The sequence below is a fragment of the Sorex araneus genome, chromosome 1 (genome assembly GCF_027595985.1).
Source record: "Sorex araneus isolate mSorAra2 chromosome 1, mSorAra2.pri, whole genome shotgun sequence".
NCBI lineage: Eukaryota > Metazoa > Chordata > Mammalia > Eulipotyphla > Soricidae > Sorex > Sorex araneus.
Window position 1 is genome coordinate 15,419,819 of NC_073302.1, and position 16,491 is coordinate 15,436,309.

A 16,491-nucleotide genomic window follows, 5' to 3' on the forward strand; every position below is an offset into this window, starting at 1 on the left:
AAAACACATTCTCAATGGAGAGTAACAGGTGACTTATTTGGCTCTGCTAAATGCATACATGTAGGGTATACACAATGAATGCTCAGAAATATATGAATATTAGTGAAGATTCTGAAGTTCTGGGGATATGTCCTATAGGTTGGTTGTAGCTCCTATACACTATACAATTGGAGAATAAAGATTTGCTTCACTGTAGCACTGCACTGTCATCTCATTGTTCATCGATTTGCTGGAGCGGGCACCAGTAACGTCTCTATTGTGAGACTTGTTGTTACTGTTTTTGGCATATCAAATGCACCACAGCTAGCTTGCCAGGCTCTGCCGTGTGGGCGGGATACTCTCGGTAGCTTTCCAGGCTCTCCGAGAGGGATGGAGGAATGGAAACTGGGTTGGCCTCGTGCAAGGCAAACACCCTACCCACTGTGCTCCAGCCCACTTGCTTCACTGACCTCTTGGAATTTTGATGTAAGAAAAATAGACTGCTCTTACTCACCCTTCTTTCAAAATTTTGTCAGATGAATTAAGCTCACTTTCTGTGGCCTTTTGGAGAAGAGCGGGTTATTTGGGCCATAAGGAGAATTGCTTCCTAATTAGCACTTTTGACCCTGCAGAACAAGGGTTGATATAGATAGCGTTGTGCTTCCAGGTATAATGATTTCTTGTTAGGACACTAACGAACTGCCAGGAAACACTGATAGTTATCTACCTATGGGTAAAGGTTCTATTCAACCATGTTACAGAATTTTGTCTTAGTGAAAAAGTAAAATCCTTATGTGTAATTCATTTAGAATGAATGTTTAGTCATAAGAAAATAAATTGCTAAACACACCTGGATACTGATTTAACTTGTTTCCTTTAACTTTGCCATCTACATTTTTCTCTAATTCACAAACCATTTAGTAGTTGAAATTCCTATAGTATTTTTAATTCTTTTAGAAAAATAAAGATTTCTATAATCTCATTTGGCTTTCTTTTTCACTCTTTGGAAAGTTTAATATATTCACAGAAATTATTTACGTTTTTACAATCCACTTACCTAAAAATACAGTGATAAATATAAGCATAATTAGATTCTGCAAGAACAAAGCAAGTCACCTCAACTTTGAGTCCTTGTTACACTGCACTTAAAAGTTTTGAAGTTGGAAACATTTTTCTTTTTGAAGCAAAAGATGCTGAAGCCATGGATGGCTTCTTAGCTCTGGAGTTGCCATTAGTTTGTACAATTTAGTCACTGAAGTTGCTGGTGTGGATTTTGTCCACTTTCCTTGACCTCCTATGGGCAGTTATTCAGCAGATCACGTTAACAGTGGGAAAAACAAAATCTATAGGAAATAGAAGGCAATGTACTATTTCAATCACTTGCCCAGCATCCTGCTCTATGGGGTCTGTTGTCTGTGAACTTTATTCTTCCACTGTCTCCATGAAAATGAAAAGTTTGGAAGTCACTTTGAATGCTATAAAATCTGAACTACTCTGAAGAATTCTCCAAGCCCCTCCAAAATACTTAAACTTTCCTTTTGCAACATTATTAATTTTGTGATAATGCATTTCTTAATTGGTGAAGATAAAGTTTCCTTTTGAGATTAACTATAGTAAAGAATGCCAATGCCAGAAGAAATTTTTTGAGTGTTGCCATCCTAGGAAATGTTTCTGTGAGCGAATTGCTTTAGGTTTTGTGTTGTCCCATATTACTGATAAGAAGTTTTTCCCTATAATGATCAAAAATCTCATCCCTCTACAGAGAAGCATTTACATCACATGTTACATTTACAATTCATCTCAAAGGTTACCCATTTAAGTTCCTGATTTAGTCATTATTCGCATTTTCATCAACTATTTTTGAACATTTTATTCTTCCAGGTATTGTGTAAGAGAAACAGCGTAATTGTGGGAATAGAAAAATACTTTACTTTCAGCTATGAGATGCTTGAAACCAAATGGAGTAAACCAAGAATAGCACAAATAACCAAGTAAGTTTGTGATTGAAATAATGATATATATACTCTGAAGGGATCACCTGTATCCTAAAGTCAGGGTAAGCAACTGTAGGGGGAAATTATACCTGCTTTGATTTTGTCTACTTTTTCTATATGCAAATTAGAAAAATTCTATACTTCGGGACTTTAAAGTTCCTTATTGACAACTGCCATCAAGTTATTATAGTAAGTGCACAAATCAATGAGAGCTAGCAATGTAAACAGCACCACTAGGATTTGTAGTACAGAAATGACAAAACTCTATCCAGAAAACTTGTGAGATGACAAGCACGTTTTCCAGAATGAGGCTGTATCGACCTGTTAGAGAAGATAGAAGCAGAATATACTGCAAGGAGGAAGAGACAGGTGTTATCTGAGAAACAGAAGATAGAGGTTGAGACACTGAAAAATACCTGTGTTAAGACAAGATACATTAGCAATATTGTTGGTTAGAGCTGGATTGATAATGAAGCCGGTAGGGTGTTTGCCTTGCACACGGTCAATCCTGGTTTGATCCCCAGACTCCTATACAATCTCCAAATCCACCAGGAGTGGTCCCTGACTGCAGAGTCAGAGTGAGCCTTGAGAACCACATGTTGTGACCCTAAATAAAAAAAAGAAGAGAAAAGAGAGAAAGAAAGAGATAAAAAGAAAAAGAGAGAAAGAGGAAGGAAGGAAGGAAGGAAGGAAGGAAGGAAGGAAGGAAGGAAGGAAGGAAGGAAGGAAGGAAGGAAGGAAGGAAGGAGGAAAGAAAGAAAGAAAGAAAGGAAGGAAGGAGGAAAGAAAGAAAGAAAGAAAGAAAGAAAGAAAGAAAGAAAGAAAGAAAGAAAGAAAGAAAGAAAGAAAGAAAGAAAGAAAGAAAGGGAGGAAGAAAGGAAAGAAGGAAGGAAGGAAGGAGAAGAAAGAAAGAAAGAAAGAAAGAAAGAAAGAAAGAAAGAAAGAAAGAAAGAAAGAAAGAAAGAAAGAAAGAAAGAAAGAAAGAAACAGAGAGAGAAAGAAAGAAAGAAAGAAAGAAAGAAAGAAAGAAAGAAAGAAAGAAAGAAAGAAAGAAAGAAAGAAAGAAAGAAAGAAAGAAAGAGAGAAAGAAAGAGAGAAAGAAAGAGAGAAAGAAAGGGAGGAAGAAAGGGAGGAAGAAAGGGAGAAAGAAAGGGAGGAAGAAAGGGAGGAAGGAAGAAAGAAAGAAAGAAAGAAAGGAAGGAAGGAAGGAAGGGAGGAAGAAAGAAAGAAAGAAAGAAAGAAAGAAAGAAAGAAAGAAAGAAAGAAAGAAAGAAAGAAAGAAAGAAAGAAAGAAAGAAAGAAAGAAAGAACGAAAGAGAAAGAAAGAGAGAGAGAAAGAAAGGGAGAAAGAAAGGGAGGAAGAAAGGGAGGAAGAAAGAAAGAAAGAAAGAAAGAAAGAAAGAAAGAAAGAAAGAAAGAAAGAAAGAAAGAAAGAAAGAAAGAAAGAAAGAAAGAAAGAAAGAAAGAAAGAAGGGAGGGAGGGCGGGAGGGAGGGAGGGAGGGAGGGAGGGAGGATGGAAGGAAGGAAGGAAGGAAGGAAGGAAGGAAGGAAGGAAGGAAGGAAGGAAGGAAGGAAGAAAAGAGGCTGGTTAAATAGGCTGGGATTCAGAAATTAACTGTGGTGATGTTTCATTGAATGAGTATAAATCAAGGAGGGATGCCATTCACTTGTATCACTTGTCATCCCATTGATCTTTGATTTGCTTGAGCGGGCACCAACAACGTATCCATTTGTTTCCGTCGCATGCTAGTGTAGCCCAATGATATCTGCTCACTCCAGAAACAGGAAGAGCCTCAAACTGTTTATTCAGGGTTTTGACAAAGAAGTCTGACCATCTCATTGGTGGGTGGCCACGTGGTTTTTTGACATCCCGTGGAAACCAGTAGGTAACAGCTCTAGTCTAGTGGTTATCTCTGAATTGCATTACAATGTCCAGCCCATCTGATTTTTGATGTCTTGGCAAACGAGACAGCGTTCCTGATTCTTGACCGTCGATGGAGGTCCGAACTCCAGATTCCTTCTCTCACTCGAGTGAGACGTGATACTCCTAGCATAGCTCTTTCGATTCCTCTTTGGGATAGCCAAATAGCGTTCTCATCCTGTTTGTGTAGGGCCCAGGTCTCTGAGGCGCACATTAATGCAGGAAGAACGGTGGAATCGAAAAGATGTGCCTGGAGCCAGAAATCCTTCATCCTCTTAACCACTTCTTCGACAATCTTCAAGGCATTCCACGCTGCTCTCTTCCTCCTGCGCAGTTCCGGTGTCAAGTCGTTCCTCATGTTGAGTTCTCGACTCAGGTACACATAGCTGCAGCATTGGGAGATGTCCGTTCCACTGAGAGCAAATGGAGCTTCAGGGACTAGTTCGTTTTTCATGACCATCGTCTTGTTGAGGTTCAGCTGCAGTCCGACCTTTCCACACTCATGGTCGAAGTTGTTAAAACTTGTTAAAACTCCTAATAAATACAAGACAAGATGGAGGGCACAAATAAGGACTATATTACTGTGGTGTGGAGCGATAGCACAGCGGGTAGGGCATTTGCCTTGCACACGGCCAACCTGGGTTAGATTCCTCCCTCCCTCTCCAAGAGCCGGGCAAGCTACTTAGAGTATCCCGCCCACGAGGCAGAGCCTGGAAAGCTCCCTGTGGCATATTTGATATGGCAAAAACAGTAACAGCAAGTCTCACAATGGAGACGTTACTGGTGCCCGCTCAAGCAAATTGATGAGCAATGAGATGACAGTGACACAGTAATACAGTGGTCAAGGGGAAGGACTGGTTCAGATGAAGTTGATGTTACACATACTTGTTTCCACTTGCCCATCTCTACCAGGCAGGATTTCTAAATTAGCTGAGAGTACTGAACTCTCAATTTGGGTCTGCTGCGGTTGTAAAATAAATACCCGAGCAAGAAAGGAAGAAAGTAAACCTCCCATTGCACTGCCTCTTTGCCAACAGGTATAGTTCTGCTAAAACAAGGGCTGATAGAGTTGAGTTCAAGGAATGAAAGGAGGTCAGGAAAGTAGAATGGGCCGGCAGAGAAGTTGAGTGGTAGCAAAAAAAAAAAAAAAAAAAAAAGAAAGAAAAGAAAAGAAAATGACACTGAAAATGCACAGTGTCATAAAGGTCCTCCCATATTTAAGGGGAAAAGTTGCTGTTTTTTTTTTCCTCTAAAATTTAGTTAATACAATCCTTTCTCTGGGTTCTTAGAAAAGACCTGGCTGGATTTCTCAATAGGAAGTAAGATGAAATTCAGAATACTTATTTTGAATGGAACGAGGCAATGAAGAAAGTGCTCTCACCAGAGTCTTCATTAAATGAGCCCCTTATATGCTCCTCAGTTTCCCCACAGGCCAAATGAGAGACTTAAAACAGATGGCCTTCAATGACCCTCCCCGTTCTGAACTTCTGTGATTCTAAGGGAGAAAAACCCAGTTCAGGAAACCATTACAGTGAAGCTGTCCTTTTCCATTAGTCCAAATGTATCTAGACTCGTCAAAATGGGTTTTGACTCGCAGGGACCAAATGTCTTCATTTAGATCAGACGGGGAAAGGCAGCCTTGCAAATGACACCATTTCTCCCACCTCCATTAGGCTCCGAGCATTTTGCCAGTGCTGTTACAACCCAACAGCACGCGGCCAATTGGAGCATAAAAGACAATAACCTTAATGGGAAGGAATTGGGAGCTGGGAGACGCCACAGATTGTATTAGGAGAAATGAAATAATATTTAATTTCCCTGGTCATAAATAATCTGTCTGCCCACATTATGAGCATATCAGAGTTGACAGGGAAAATATTCACCAACGTGGAAAAAAAAAGGTCATTATTTTGTTCATTATTAGCGGGTAATGAGGGGGGGCATAGCAAATGTACTTTTATTTTTTTTCTTGACAGATGGGAGTGCCGAGGAGTTCCGAGGAGCTAATAATTCTCACAATTTGTCAGCAAGGTGCAATAACAATGATTGTGGTGATTTCTCATGCATATTGGTAAGGTTGTTTGTGTATAGGTGTCAAAGTGGTCCTCAGATTTGTTTCCTCAGAGTACCTCACTGAAGAAAAAGTATACTCATTTTAGGTAGGTGGGCAATAAGTTTCAGGGATTGATGAAATAATTTGATGCTACCGCAAAAAAAAGCAAAATAGTGACCCCAAAATGATGGCAGATTCTCTCTGATGGCTTTAAATTTTTGCTTTTTTTTTCTTCTTGGTCACACCTAGCGATGCACAGGGGTTACTCCTGGCTCTGCACTCAGGAATTACTCCTGGCGGTGCTCAGGGGACCATAGGGGATGTTGGGAATCGAACCCGGGTCGGCCGTTTGCAAGGCAAATGCTCTACACTCTGTGCTATGACCCCAGCCCCCAAATTTTTCTTTTTTTTGCCTTTTTTTGGGGGGGTCACACCTGGCGATGCACAGGGGTTACTCCTGGCTCTGCACTCAGGAATTACCCCTGGCCGTGCTCAGGGGACCATATGGGATGCTGGGATTTGAACCCGGGTCGGCCGCGTGCAAGGCAAACGCCCTACCTGCTGTGCTATCTCTCCAGCCCCCCCAATTTTTCTTTTATTTAAATTAAAGTTATATACTTTTGACTTTTTTTTTTTTTTTTGGCTTTTGGGCCTGCCAAGCTGTGCTCCGGACTTTTACTTCTGGCTCTGCCTTCATGAATTAGTCCTGGCAGGGCTTAGGGAACCACATGTGATGCCAGGGATAAGACTCAGATCAGTTGCATGCACAGCAAGTAACCTACCCACTATATTATCTGTCTGGCCTCAAACTTAATGCTTTATAAATTAAAATTTCTACTTAAACTTTTCGGTTGTTTGTTTATTAGTCAAATAGCACCATCATAAATAAAGATTTAAGTCATTTGCCTAAAATAGAAGTGTTGCTTATTGATTTTCATTATTCATAAGTAATTGTGTCCATAAAGTTTCCACTAGCACAGAATTAGCAAATACTAGGCTATTGCACCTAGGGGAAATTCAGGACTAGGTTCCTAAGAGACTCTGCTTAAACATTTTCATCAACAAATCAATACATAACCTTTTTATCTGTGTTTGCAAATGTTTAAAGATATTTAATATGCATTGTTAATTTAAAACAGATTGTTGATTCATTAACTTTGATTTTACCACCAGCAGCAATATAACACACCTGAAGCTTACCTATTAGACATTTTCTCGGCTGGTTCATTTTTATGCTCGGCAACTGTAGGCAACACTTCAACATTACGCTTGGGGTTGCTTTAAGCAGAAAAACTCAGTAGCAAAGACAAAAAAAAAACAATACAAGAAAGAAGAAAAATATGCAACTAATAGACCATCAAAAGGACTTACTACTGGTAGAAGAGCTAAAGCAAGAAAGTAGTGTAAATTTGTTCAGCTCCTTGTTGGAAACACACAAGTAGATGTTTTTCATTTTTTTAAAACCAGTTTGTGCATGTTTTAAAAAACAGCTTCTACTACTGATCTGGTAATTTACATATGCATTTAGCAAATAGGTCAAATTGCAATTATAAAAATCACAAATAAGGGGCCGGAGCGCTACTACAGCAGGTTGGGCATTTGCCTTGCATGCGGGCAACCTAGGTTCAATCCCCAGCATCCCATATGGTTGGGGAACCAACCATATGGTTCCCCAAACACTGACAGGAGTAATTCCTGAGTGAAGAGCCAGGAGTAACCCCTGAGATCGCTGGGTGTGACCCAAAAGGCAAAAAATAAAAAAGTCACAGAGAAGTATTAACTATAACTTTCAAATTAAATTCAATGAAGATTAAATTTGGGCTGGAGCAATAGTGCAGCGAGTTGGGCGTTTGCCTTGCACGCAGCCAACCCGAATTCGATTTCTCTGCCTCTCTTGGAGAGCCCGCAAGCTACTGAGAGTATCTCATCCCCATGGCAGAGACAAGCAAGCTATCCCTGGCACATTTGAAATGCCAAAAACAACAATTTTCACGATGGAGACGTTACTGGTGCCCGCTCAAGCAAATCAATGAGCAATGGGATGAAAGTGATACAGTGATACAGTGAAGATTAAATTTAATCGATTCCTAGCTAGCTTTTCTAGTTTATCCAAAACTCAGTATACAAACTATTTTGTTGATTGTTTGTATTTTTATTTTAATTGTTTTTTTTTGTGTGTGTGTGTGTTTTGGTCTCACTGGCAGCACTCAGGGCTTACTCCTGGCTCTGCACTCATGGATCCCCCCTGATGGGCTTGGGAGATCATATATGGTGCCAGGAATCGAACCCAGGTCAGCCATGTGTGAAGAAAGCACCATATCAACTATACTACCTTTCACCTTTTGATTGTTTTTGTGTTTAAGGTGAAATTCGGCAAAATGAAGATAAACGTAGACCTCTAATTGTGTTCATGTCTAAATTAGGTAAAATGAAGGCGAAATAAGCCCTGATATAAAAGTTTATATTTTATTTAATCTGAATGATCAGAAGGAAATTAAAATGAAATTTATTTTTTCTGATCCTAAGATTCACTTTTTCTTAGCGCTGATTTTGGGTGCCATAGGCAATCATATTGAAAAACTTTGCAATTATATTTAGGACTTTGGAGAAACGATGAGGGTACGGATTCATCTTTGGGGAAGCACTGTCAAAGAACACGAAAAGCTAGCAAATGTGCGGACTCTCAGATTTCCTATATCACAGAAAGGAAAAGTCTCTTGATTTCTAACCCAAGAGGGCGAGGTCAGCTCATCTGTTATTCTTTTATGACAGCCCACTGGAGTTCAGAGATTGCTTTGCATTCTATCTTTGCTTCTGAAAAAAAAAAAACAAAAACAAATCCCTTTCTGAGCTATGTAGAGGACAGAAGCAAACCAGGAGACTTAACAGTTAACTGATTGACTCTCATCAATGTTCTACATCTAAGGATGTTTTCAATACTTCATAACATTCAGGGAAAGAAATGTTTCTTTCCATTCAAAATGTACTTCAGAAACCATTTAATTCCCTTATTTTCTTTTGCTGAGGACCAGAGAGAAGTCAACTTGAGCTATCAATTGCTCTGTTGGTGGAAAGACACTTTCTCAGTTCTGGATTTCTTTAACAGAAACTTGGCACAGATCCTGTTTTTTTCCTTAGATTTTCCCTAAACTCCTTCATGGTTGCAACTTATGTAGTATGCACATCAAACATTGATCACACTTATGTAGGCTCAGATTTGCCAAGGAATCAGGGACCTCACAAGTCATTTAGCTTTAAAATTATGGAGTTGGTCAATTTAGTGTGCCAGGACCCATGAGTCACCATAAAGACATCAGACTTGCTAGTGTTTTGGTCCTACCAGCTGTTGCATGAGTGACAATGTGAAATGTATATTATCTCCTTGCTTATTAGCTTATTTATAAACTAAGAGTAATAATAGCTACTAAAAATAGGCATTATATTTTCTTTTAAAAAATTAAAGTTACCAGTAAGATAACAGGACACTTCAGAAACTGTAATTGAATCATTTTACACTAGACTTCACTTTTATTTCTCTTTTTGGGGGGGGCAGGGTGGTCAAATGGCTGGCTTTAAGCAGAATTATTGCAGACACCTGAGTGTGCAGAGTCTATTCCTAATTTGACCTCAGGAGCAAACCCTAGCAGTGCTTGAAAGACATGTATTGATATTAAAAATTGGTTCTGACCTCAGGAGTAACCCCTAGTAGTGCTTGAGGGACCATATATGGGTACTAAACTTGGTATCAGCCACATGCAAGGCATGTATATTTTCTCTTATACTGGGTCTTCACTCCTCTCTTTTATCATTACTATCACTATAGCAAATCAATGAACAACAGGACAACAGTGCTACAGTTCTTATCATTACTAATGGAGAATATTTACTATTTAGAGGGAATTGGTATAATCTAATTATAAGAAAAAACCTTTACCAATAGACAAACATGAGTTCTCATTTTCCTTCTGGTACTTGCAAATCTTGTAAATTTAAGGAAGTGACATAAGTACAGTGAGGTTCAGATTCTTCCTTTTGGTGAAAATTATTATAGACTACACCCTGGAGAAGTTGTAAGTATTAAAGTATATAAGATACACTTCCACAGCCACTGCTATGTAACTCTGCCACCTGCCCTACCCTACTCATTCCTGACTAAATCTTCCAGGAGATGTGTGCCAAGCAGCTAAAATTCATAGAAACATCAGTCCCTGTGACTGAAAACTCTGGGGTGCTCTCGGGGACAGAGAGGACCCAGTACCTGCTGCATCTAAGACTCAGCAGCTGCATCTACACCCACCACTGTAGCCACATAATTGCTCAGCCCCACCACTTCACTAATATTCTCTGTAGAGATGCCAATCCGTGAACAATTTCAGGTACCCCAGAGTCAAGGCTGAGAACTCTGGCGTTTCTTGGAATCAGGGTGGGCAGTCACTCTCCAGTTCTGACAGCCACGCCCACCTCCCACAGACACTGCAATGCCAAGTTTTTGGTCCAGACTATAGATCCTGAAGTCTCTGAACACTCCTACTTTCTCAATACTGAAATTTGATGTGCAGGAGCACATCAAATTAGAAGGGATAGTAATATAGAAGCTAACTAAATTCAACAGACAAAAATGATAATACAGATGGTTCAACTAGCAACAAACCAGTTAATAAATTCTTAGACAAGGCCTTAACAATCCATGGATCAGATATCGTAATTTTCACATAAAAATTATTTTATACTTACTGATTTTAATTATCGGAGCTTTGTTATCTAATTCATTTCAACTCTAGAAGTGTTTCAACAGTTGCAGCTTTTGTCTACTGTAGCACTGTAGCACTGTCGTCCCATTGTTCATCAATTTGCTCGAGTGGGCACCAGTAACATCTCCATTGTGAGACTTGTTGTTATCATTTTTCGGTATATTGAACATGCCACGGGTAGCTTGCCAGGCTCTGCCGTGTGGACAGGGATACTCTCAGTAGCTTGCTGGGCTCTCCGAGAGGGATGGAGGAATCAAACCTGGGCTGGCCGCGTGCAAAGCAAATGCCCTATCCACTGTGCTATTGCTCCAGTGATACATTAAATGAATAAAAATTCATTTTATTGCCTACGTTAAAATTTATTTTAATGTCTACATAAATATGAATAAAAATTTTAAAATAAATAAAATTTAAAAATTTTAATAACATTTAAAAAAAATAAAAGTACATAAGGTACTAGTGCCTGGAACTAGGTAAAAGATCAGTAAATGGCTGTTTTTCTTACTTTATTAATTAATTAATTTTTCATATATTTGTAAGAGTTGGGGGGATATAGATACCAATCTTTTAACTGGTAGAGGGATAGGGGACCTCTGCGACATCGCACTGATGCTAAACCCATTGATTACTCAGTGCTGAGGCCTGAACATAGAGTGCCAGGCATCAGCAGCCTCCCCCTTCCCACTCAGCAGTGCTCAGAGCCTCAAGGGCCATGACCGTCAGTGCTTGTGAGGCCCTGTGCTGCAAGGGGCTGGAACGCATTTGCAAATCTCTGCGCTTTCTCCCCAGCACAATACCAACCAGTTTTAATCATTAGGGAAAACGCTTCCTGCTTTGTGGAATCTGAAAACACTCTGGAATAAAAAGAATCAGAAGTCTTTAGGGTAACAAAGGACTTTGCTGACGCTCTACCTCACCATAAATTGCACGTGAAGGACAACCAAGATATTCCAGGCAGATACTTTCCTTGCTGGTTATTCTGTGTGTTTTTTTTTTTTTGCCATAGCTGTTTTCATTTGTTGGGTCACCTTTGGAGATGCCTGGGGTCTACACCAAACCCTGCTTGGGCTGTTTCTTCTGGGCAGTGCTTGGAGGTATGTGGTAGTGCTGGTCTCGAACTCAGATCCAGATGGTTCTGCCCGCTGAGCCATCTCTCGAGCCCTTGCTTCTGTTTTAGATCCTTTAGTGGATCAAGAAGACACTAACTGGATGAGGCAGTTCTTCCAATGTTCTTAAAGAAGCTTTATTTGTTAAGACATTCATAATTGTGTTAGGCTCATTCTGTACTGATAGGACTTTTACTCTAGAAACTGGGTCTGCTCTCTATACAGATGTGATTCTTCTAAATACTAGGCTAAGAACTGAAGTCAGGTGCTATCCTATGGCTGTTATGAGATAAAGGCCAGGTGTGAAATCCCAAAGATGTGGCTTAAAACAATGGCACCATCTGCTTTCAAACTATTTGATGTTAAAAATAGTTACAGCACTATTTACATCACAGCGTTATCAATTTTACCATAGGAGCACATGTCTCTGCTAGTCCCTCACCCCCAGCCCCAAACATTGCTTCACTTAGACTAAATTGAGAGAATTAAATGGTATGTGTATCTAGGTCAGTTTCCTTTGTTTCAGGAGGCCTCTTTTCCTAACCGTAGTGTCTCCTTTCTTCAATTTCTCTTCCCCAGATTTTACTCCCACAATCCCTTTTGAAACAAACACTTTTTCCTCTCAGCCCAGTAACAAACCAGTGCAGCAGAACAAAGCACAACAGACAGCAGCTTTTTTTTTTTAAAGCAGTGGGACATCACCTGACTGTGTCATAGGAATATGCTATAGGTCACTATGAAGTAAATAAAAACTAGTTACCCGGGCTTTCATTTCTTGGCTCTTTAACTAGCTTTTACTCTGTGAAGCATATTTCACCAAAGGCAAAACAAAAAAAAAAAAAAAACTAATGCCAAGAGAGATTCTTTTATTGATCCAAGGTTATGCCAATGTTGGATCGTGGTTTCTGGCCCAGAAAGACCTTTCTGTCCACTCCCTGAAGCTGTTGCTTCCTTGTTTCCTGCTCAGGAAATGCTTTATAACAGCTGCATTCCTGGTCTGTCTCAGAAGCCTTTATTTTATTTATTTATTTTTGGTTATTTTTAAAAATTGAATCACAGTGAGAATCACAGTTACAACAGTTACAACGTTTTTCATCATTGGGTTTTAGTCATATAATATTCCAACACCTATCCCTTCGCCAGTCTATGTTCCCCACCACTAATGTCTCCAGTTTCCCTCCCCGCTTCGCCCCTCCCTGTCTTTATGACGGGCAGTTTTCCAATGGCTGGAAACTTGCTGAAAGTATCTGGGGGGCAAAGGGCAGTTAGGACAGAGAAGGAACCAGAGTGACAATAATAGTTTTTAGAAATGACCACAACGGGACAAGAACTAAGTGTTGAAAGTAGATAAAGACATGTACATGGGGCCGGAGTGATAGCGCAGTGAGTAGGGCATTTGCCTTGCATGCGGCCGATCTGGGTTCGATCTACGGCATCCCACATGGTCCCCCAATCACCACCAGGAATAATTCCTGAGTACAAAGCCAGGAGTAACCCCTGAGCATCTCTGGGTGTGACCCAAAAAGCAAAAAAACAAAAAAGACATGTACATGATAACCTTTCAGTATCTGTAGTAATAACGTTGAGTTCTTTAACTTTCACCTCTCCTCTGGAACTCCAAGTTCATTGTCAGTCTGAGAAGAGATATGGATGGTTTTGGAGGAGGACTGAAAAGGTAACACAGGCGAGTAGGAAGTGACTTTCTCACTTCCTGAAGTCAAATGGCTTTCACGACACTCTAATAATTGGTGTCTCTGCTGATTCCTCACTGAGCCTCATCCAACTACCCCTTAGGCCTGGGACAGCTCTGATCTTTCAAAATCCCCAAGAGTGGAGGCATGATGTGGCTGTCAGACCTCTGGTCAGATTTCTACCACTCCCTAAAATACTCTTTCTTCCTCCTAACTGCAGCTTCTGCCATTCTCCCTCCATCAGCATCCTTCCTCCTCAAGTAAAACACCACTGGCTTCCCTTCCAGATTGTCTAACAGCTGCTCCTGGTAAGTATCCAAGGGACTGAGTTTCTGCAGGAATTGAAGCACAACCAGTGGCTGGCAATAGTTACTGGAGAAATATGGGGGTACTCACAGAGTCCTTTAGTTAAGTAATCTCAGAGGAAGAAATTTGGAGTTCAACTGGAGCAGAAAATGCTGACAGAGGTCAGATTCAAATAGCAGAGACCTACAGAATAACTTCAAAATATTCAAATTACCATATTGAAAAAGAGTATGTGTGTGTGTGTACATTCCTAGTAATTGGTTTGATTAATCAATTATTACATACTTGAATTACTTATCCTAAAAATATTTCTCAATCCATAGAATGCATTCATCTTACTATAGCACTGCACTGTAGCAACTGTCGTCCCATTGTTCATCAATTTGCTCGAGCAGGTACCAGTAACATCTCCACTGTTAGACTTGTTACTGTTTTTGGCATATTCAATACACCACAGGTAGCTTGCCGGGCTCTGCCCATACGAACGGAATACTCTTGGTAGCTTTCCAGGCTCTCCAAGAGGGAAGGAAGACTGGAACCCGAGTTGGTTGTGTGCAAGGTGAATGCCCTACCTGCTGTGCTATCGCTCTAGTGTTGATTAATTTCACTAGTCCATGTAAAACTCTCTTTTTTAAAAAAATGAAGTAAGATAGGTTGTTTTTATTTATTTATTTTAAATTCTTTTATTAATTCACCATGTGGAAAGTTACAAAGCTTTCAGGTTAAAGTCTCAGTTATACAATGCTCAAACACCCATCCCTTCACCAGTGCACATATTCCACCACCAAGAATCAGGATATACCTCCCCCTTCCCCCCACCTCCCCAGCCCCCAACCCCGCATGTGTAACTGGTAAATTTCACTTTACTTTTACTCCAAATCAATAATAGTGAGTTTTTTTTGTTTAAATATTGAATGTAATCAAAGCAAAGTAAAAGATAGGTTTTATTGAAACATATTTAGAAAGATGCACAGAGAGAGAGATAAATGTGTATTTAAAAGAAAATACGGGTTTCTCCAGAGTGGAAATAAGGAAGCAAAGTAACAGAATAAGCAAGCTAATAATGCGAGCTAGGTGAGTGTCCAGGGGAGAGCATAGGCTTGAATACATTTTGGGAGGAGCTTTTATACAATTCTTCTGAAAAGCCGTTTTTTTTGTTTTTTTGTTTTTTTGGGTTTTTTTGCTTTTGGGGTCATACTCGGCAATGCACAGGGGTTACTCTTGGCTTTGCACTCAGGAATTACTCCTGGTTGTGCTCAGGGGACCATATGGGATGCCGGGTTGGCCACGTGCAAGGCAAACGCCCTAACTGCTGTGCTGTTGCTCCAGCCCCAGAAAAGCCTTTTTAATTTTAGTTTTGCATACATAAAAGCTAATCTGGGTGTCCTTACAAGAAAGCTTTGCTCTGTTGATATTTTTCTCATAATCTAATCTGTGACACTGAAAACAGCCTCTTAATAATCTCAGATTCTTCTGCAGCTTCTCATATCCTGAGGGGTCCACCCTTCTCTGGGTGGTGTCTTGGATTTCTACATCTGAGTGGTGCCTCAGTTTCTCCTTTGCAAAGAGCTCAGAATTTATTGTATCAAAAGGATTTATGCCTTTGTGCTACTTAAGGGCTAGGTAATCTCCTCTTAAACTTCATTATTTCCCCAAAGTGTATTACCAACCCACGCTACCAATGAAGCATTTATTATTCTAGAGATTTTGCTTCTGAAAAAATTTTAAGAGGTATATGGATAAAGATCTATCTTCTGTGATTTCTTCATGCTGATAGATGGGCACAGACTCTTCCTACATTAGGTAGTAAAATCTCATGTGAGCAGTATAAATGGAGCCTAGGCAATTATTTATTGGGTATCAGATTGGCCAGTAGGAAGATGAAATTACCAATATGCTGTGGGTCAGAGGTAAAATGAGGCATTGTTAAAATCTGAACCTAATTTTCAAGGGGTTGAGCAATATTCCTTTGTTTAAAAAAACATAATTTTAATTCACTCATCTTTCATAACTTGGATTATTTCCAGATTTTGGCTACTGTAAATACATAGCATTAAAATGCAGCATTTTTTTAGTTAATATTTTTGTGTTCTTAGGATGGATTTCAAGAGGATTTTAAGAGAAATGTCTGGGTCATATGGGAGTTCTATACTGTTTTGCATAGAGACTGAGTCAAATTACATCCCCACCTATAGCGAATGAGTGTTCTTTTTCTCCCTATACTCTCACCACCACGGTCTTCTTTTACATAGGACATTCTGACTCGTGTGAGGCAATATCTCATTACACTTTTTTAAAGTAAAATTGTTTTGCTAAGGAAATATATAACATGGAATCAAACATACATAATCCCAGTTGAAACCAAGAAGCCAGGGGAATGTGGAGGGAGAATTAAAAACAATGACACAAATACAAAACAATTATATCATGTGACTTTAGAATGAAGAGAGTAGGCTCGCTCTTCTAGCTTGTGACTTTAGAACAAAGAGTAGCTCGTTCTTCAAGTTAATGACTTTCGAGCAGAAAGAGTAGTAAGCTCGCTCTTCGAGCTCATGACTTTAGAACGAGGAGAGTTCGTGCTCTCTTCAAACTCGTACTCTCCCTGGAACGTGTATCTCACTTGCTTGTCTCCATGTCTCTGCTTTTTCCAAAAAGCTCTGGAGGAGCCCATGTTCTCTCTTGAACATAT